Raw genomic sequence first — 6,000 nt, 5'->3', positions numbered from 1 at the left:
AGTAGGAAACACTGGGTGACTGGGGTTATTAAGTCTCTGGTCAAGAAAAAGTGGGCACGTGTCATAAACATTGCCGGTGGAGTAATTCACTTAACAGGGAAATCGAGAAGGACCAAAGGGGACCATAGAAAGCGTTGGCAGATCAGGCTGAGGAAAATCCAAAGATAGTCTACTAGTATATTAACAACAGAAGATTAACTAAAGGTAGAACATGGATTAATGTGACCATCCATGTGTGGAACCACAGGAGATGGGCGAGACCCTAAATGAGCATTTCATGTCAGAACGTACAGTGGACAAAGACGAGGAAACAAAGGGAATAAACAGTGATGACTTGTAAAGAGTCCCCATTACAGTAGAGGTCTTAGAACACAAAGGTAGAGAAAGTGCTAGATCCTAAACAAGCGTATCCCAGAACATTGTGACAAAGTAGTGGCAGGGACATGAGCAGAAATATTTTTATTATTGTCTTTCGCATTTCCACTGGGCGTAGGTGGCTCAGGGGGGATCTTATAAAGGTTTAGAAAACCATGAGGGGTCCAGGTAAGTTGATTACCCAACGTCTTTACCCCAGGGTAGTGGAGTCCATAACGAGATGGGATTGAACTGCAGAAGGAGAAGGTGTTAGCAATTCTGGAAAGTGTTAAAAAAACAGTTCCCTGGGCCAGATGGGATTTATCCTTGGACTCTGGAAAGCCAGGAAGGAGATTGCCAAGCCTTTGGCTTTGATGTTTAAGACATCATTGTGTACAGGAATAGTGCCAGAAGGCTGGTGGACGGCAAATGTTGTCCCCTTGTCCAAGAAGGGGAATAGAGTCAACCCTGGTAATTATAAAGCTGTGAGCCTTACTTCGATTCTGGGTAAAGTGTTGGAAAGGCTTGTAAAAGCGAGCATGTACAATCAGCAGGAGATGGATAAGTTGATTAGGGAGAGTCAGCACAGTTTTCTAAATGGTAGGACATGCCTCACAAACCATATTGAGTTCTTTGAGATGGTGACCAAAGAGGTGGATGAGGGTAAAGCAGTTGGTGCGCATACGGATTACAGTAAGGTGTTTGTTAAGGTTCCCCACGGTAGGCTATTGCCAACAATACAAAGGCATGGGATTGAGGGTGATTTCGCTGTGAGGATTGGATAATTGGCTCGCTGAACGAAGACAGAGGGTCGTGGTTGAAGGGAAATACTCATGCTAGAGTTCACTTACTAGTTGGAACTGCCACGATCTGTTTTGGAACCACTATTGTTTGTCATTTATATAAATGACTTGGGAAAGGCATTGAAGGATATGATAGCAAATTTGCGGATAACACTCAGGTCGGTAGAGTTGTGGATAGTGACGAAGAATGTTGTAGGTTATAGAGAAGTCTAGATAAGCTGCAGAACTGGACTGAGAGTGTGAGGTGATTCACTTTGGAAGAAGTAACAGAAACACAGAGTACTGGGATATGGTAAGATTCTTGGTAGTGTAGGTGAACAGAGACATCTCTCTGTCTATGTACATAGATCCTTGAAGGTTGCCACGCAGATTGATAGGGTTGTTAAGAAGGCATTCGGCGAATGAACTTTTATTGGTACAATCATTAAATTTCGGAACCATGAGGTTATGCTGCAGCTGTACAAAACCCTGGTGCGTCCACATTTGGAATATTGCCTATGGCTCAGGTCACCGTATTAGAGGACGGATGTGAAAGATTTGGAAAGGTTCAGAGGTGAGTTACTAGGATTTTACCAAGTCTGAAGGGAAGGTCTTATGAGGAAGGCTGAGGGACTAGAATCTGTTTTTGATCGAGAGAAGACATTTGAGGCCAATTAATTGAGACATATAAGATAATCAGAGGGTTATGTAGGTTAGACAGTGAGAGACGTTTCCCTCAGATGGCGATACCTAGCACGAAGTGAGATAGCTTGAAATTAAGGTAGCAATTAATATTAATATTAATTAATAGATATGGGATAGATGCCAGAGGTAGGTTCTTTACTCAGAATAGTAGAGCCATGGAATGCATTGCCTGCAACAGTAGTAGACGCGCCAACTTTAAAGGCGTTTAAACGGTCATTGGACAGGCATATAGATGAGAATGGAATAGAGAAGGTTAGATGAACTTCACATTGGTTCCACAGGTTGGCACAACATCGAGAGTCGAAGGGCCTGTACCGCGCTTCCATGTTCTATGTTCTGTCTTCTAGAAGGCATAAGTGTGAGTTGGGAAAGAAATACTGAAAATGCGATCGGAGGAGAAGATTTTTCACACAGAGGATGGTGCAGGTATGCAATGAGTTTCTGGGGGAAGTGGTAGAGAAATGTACAACAACAACAACAACAACAACATGTAAAAGACATTTGGGCAGGTACAGAGAGAGGAGAACGTTTGAAGGGATTTGTGTCAAATGCAGGGAATCGTGAATCATTCAGGGACTCTGTTCAGCATGGACTAGTTGGATCGAAGGAACCGTTTCCGTGCTGCATGACCCTGTCTCCTGTTAATGGAGGAGGAGACTACCGAGATAAGGTATGATTTAGAGATGCCGGTGTTGGACTGGGGTGTACAAAGTTAAAAATCACACAACACCTGGTTATAGTACAACAGGTTTAATTGGAAGCACACTAGCTTTCGCAGCGACGCTCCTTCATCAGGTGACTATCACCTGATGAAGGACCATCGCTCCGAAAGCTAGTAGGCTTCCAATTACACCTGTTGGACTATAAACTGGTGTTGTGTGATTTTTAAAGAGATAAGGCATGGTATAGACACTGAAACAAGTTACAGCGATAGGGATGGTAGTCTGGAATGCAGTATATTTCAATTATGTGAAGGGACTATCGGGAAGGGAGGAGGTTATAGGGAGTGTAACTGTTACAGGAGTTACAAACTATTGAAGATACTGGTCCACAAGACATGCCACAGATACAGTGTTGCAGAGTAGTGAGTCTTAGTACAACAGAACTTACAGTCGGAGTGGTGATTTAGCCTTGGGTGCGTCTGTACTGAGCTCCCGCTCCAACACTGTATCTATATCATGTCTTGTTAGCCGATGTTTGGAGCCCTCGGTAAGGGCTGGAAGTTACAGACATTGTGGGCTGTAGGTGCTGGGCAAGATGACACACACAATGATTTTTGTAGCGTTTTGGGGATAGTGAGCATAACACTAAGTGTCAGAGTTATTTTGGAAAGAGATAAGGGTAGTGCAGAAGTGAAGATTCCAAATTTGGGGAAGCCCCCTAATCATTAGAATATCACTGTCACTGGGCATTATCACGATTATGATACAGCACCTGGCAAACACAGACTGGGAGGAACAATCTGCAGTTGGGCTCATATTCGGAAAAAGGAAGTATGTTAAAGTGATACGGTGAGAATTCAGGTCCGGTGTGGTCCCCGATGAGTGAATGTCAAAGGCAGTAACTCCAGCGAATACTGATCAAGCGATGTTGTGATCCTGATAAAGAAAGTACACTGCGATGAAAACAGGCGAAGCCCTTTAAATGTATAGAACATGCAATGGGGTCCTTCAAATTGAGGGTCAAAGAAAGGACATGAAATATCCTTGGCAGATACTGTTAAGGAAAGGCCACGAGGTATTTTATCAGTATAGTTAGAGGGTTGCGCCTGTTAGAAACCAAAGGAACAATCTGTACATGGAGCCAGAGGACGTAGGTGAGGTCTTCAATGAATACCTCCTGTCCTTATTCACACAGGAGAAAGGCATTGTAGCCAGGGATTCCAGTCGAGGATGGTGAGGTTCTCGAACATGTGACGACCAATAAGGAGGAGGTATTAAACGCTTTCACAAGCATAAAGGTGGATAAACCCCCAGTACCCAATGAAATATATCCTGGGCTGCTATAGGAAGTAAGGGAGGAGATTGCTGGGGCCGTGGTGGGTACTTTGGCTGGTCACAGGTGAAGTGCCGAATGACTGGAGGATAGTTAATCTGTTTCCTTTGTTCAAGAAGGGCACCATGGATAGGCCAGGTAATTACAGAGCAGATAGTCCGACAGCAGAGGGAGGGAAATTATTGGAAAATATTCTGAGGATGGATCAACACTTACAAAGGCAATGGTCAACTTGGCTGCGTCATCACGGATTTGGTAGAGGAAGATACTACCACAGAATTCAGTTGTGTTTTTTGAATTGATCTCTCAAAATATTGAGGAAGGCAGTGCAGATTATGTGGTTTACTTGCACTTGAATAAGGCCTTTGACAAGGTCCCAAGTGGAAGGCTGATCCAAAAGGGAACAGCCCATGGGATTCAAGGCAAGTTAGTAATTTGGATACAAAATTGGGGTATAAACTTCTTCGTGTTTGAAATTCTTTCACCAGCGGGTGTACCACAGGGGTATGTGCAGGGACCATTGCTGGTTATTCTGTGGAATAATAACTCCGATGTGAAAGCAGAAGGTATCATTAGTCGGTTTGCCGATGACGTGGAAGGTGAGGGTGTTGTTCACAGTGAGGGGGATGGTCTCTAGCTACAGTTTGATGACAATCAGATGATAATCTGAGCAGAGTTTAGTTCTGATCAATGTAAGTTCATACCCTGTGGGAGGTATGATAAGCGAAGTGCAGACATAATGAATGCGCGAACCTTGTGGAGTACTGAGGAACACAGGGACCTTAGTGGACAAGTGCCTAGATCCCTGAAGGTGTCAACACAGGGAGACAGGTTGGGAAAGGCACCTGAACCGGGAGCGGGAGGGGGACCAATACCCTGGTTGGGTGAATTGCTTGAGAGGATATAAACTTAACTGGCAGGGTGTTGGACTTTAAACAGCCGTAAAGCCAGAAAGAAGATTGAGGCCAGTGCACAAGTTAAAGAGAGAACATTCAACAGGCAAGGCAGGCAAGAACATCGCAGGGAATGTGGAAAAACTGATGATTAAACTGCATTTATTTCAATGAAAGAGTCCCGACAGATGAACTAGGGGCATGGATTGGAACATGGGATTGGGATATTATAGTTATTACAGAAACACAGCTGAGGGAGGGGCAGGACTGGCTACTCAATGTTTCAAGGTAGATATACTACAGGAAGCATCGAAGGGGAGGAAAGAGAGGACGTGTGGTGGTGGGTTTTGATTGCATGAATCATCCCAGTAGTACTTAGAGTGCATATTCCTGTGGGATCACCCAGTGAAGCTATGTTAATGAAACTGAGAAATAAGAATGGGTCATCACTCTGACACGATTGTCCCACTAACCCCGAATAATCCGTGGCAGACTGAGGAACAAATATGTCGGGAGATCCCAAATATTAATCATAATAATAGCGCTGTTATGGTTGGGGTTTTTAAACGTTCTAAACTGAGACTGGGACTGCCAGTGTTCAGTGTTTGCAAGGGAGGAATTTGGTAATTGTGTTCCAGAAACTCCCAATCAATGTGTAATTGGCCTGAAAAGAGAAAGGGGCAAAACCTGACCCCCTTTGGAAACAAGGTAGGAAAAGGGACTGAGGTATTAGTGGGAAAGCATTTTGCCAAAGTGACCACAGTTCTATTAGTTTGAAAACAGCGATGGAAAAGGACAGGCCTGGTCCACAAGTTCAAGTTACAAAATGGGGCCTGACCAATATTGATTGTATTAGCCAGGAACTTTCAAAATGTGATTGGGGAGTCTCTTTGCAGGGACATGGAAGTCTGGCAAGTGAGAATATATTAAAAGTGAGATAAATTGAGCGATCACCACCAGCATGTTCCTGTTTGTGTGCAGGTCAATGCTGACAGCATTAGCAAACACTGGCTGTCTACTGAGGGTCTGGTCAAGGAAAAGGGAGCACATGTCAGGTATCACCAGCTGGATCAAGGGAACCTCTGTGGATCACAGGGACTGTAGGAATACAATTTGGGTGGAAATCAGGATTGCAGAAAGGGGACATGAAATAGCCTTGGCAGAGAATGATAAGGAGAATCCAAAAGTGATTGTATAAATATATTCAGCAAAAGAGTAACTCGAGACAAAGTAGCAATGACACCATTGATGTGTGGAACCATATGATATGG

Source organism: Chiloscyllium plagiosum, unplaced genomic scaffold, assembly GCF_037043375.1.
Source record: "Chiloscyllium plagiosum isolate Xiang-an unplaced genomic scaffold, Cpla_swu_hap1 HiC_scaffold_18, whole genome shotgun sequence".
NCBI classification, from domain to species: Eukaryota; Metazoa; Chordata; class Chondrichthyes; order Orectolobiformes; family Hemiscylliidae; genus Chiloscyllium; species Chiloscyllium plagiosum.
This window is presented reverse-complemented; position numbering follows the sequence as displayed.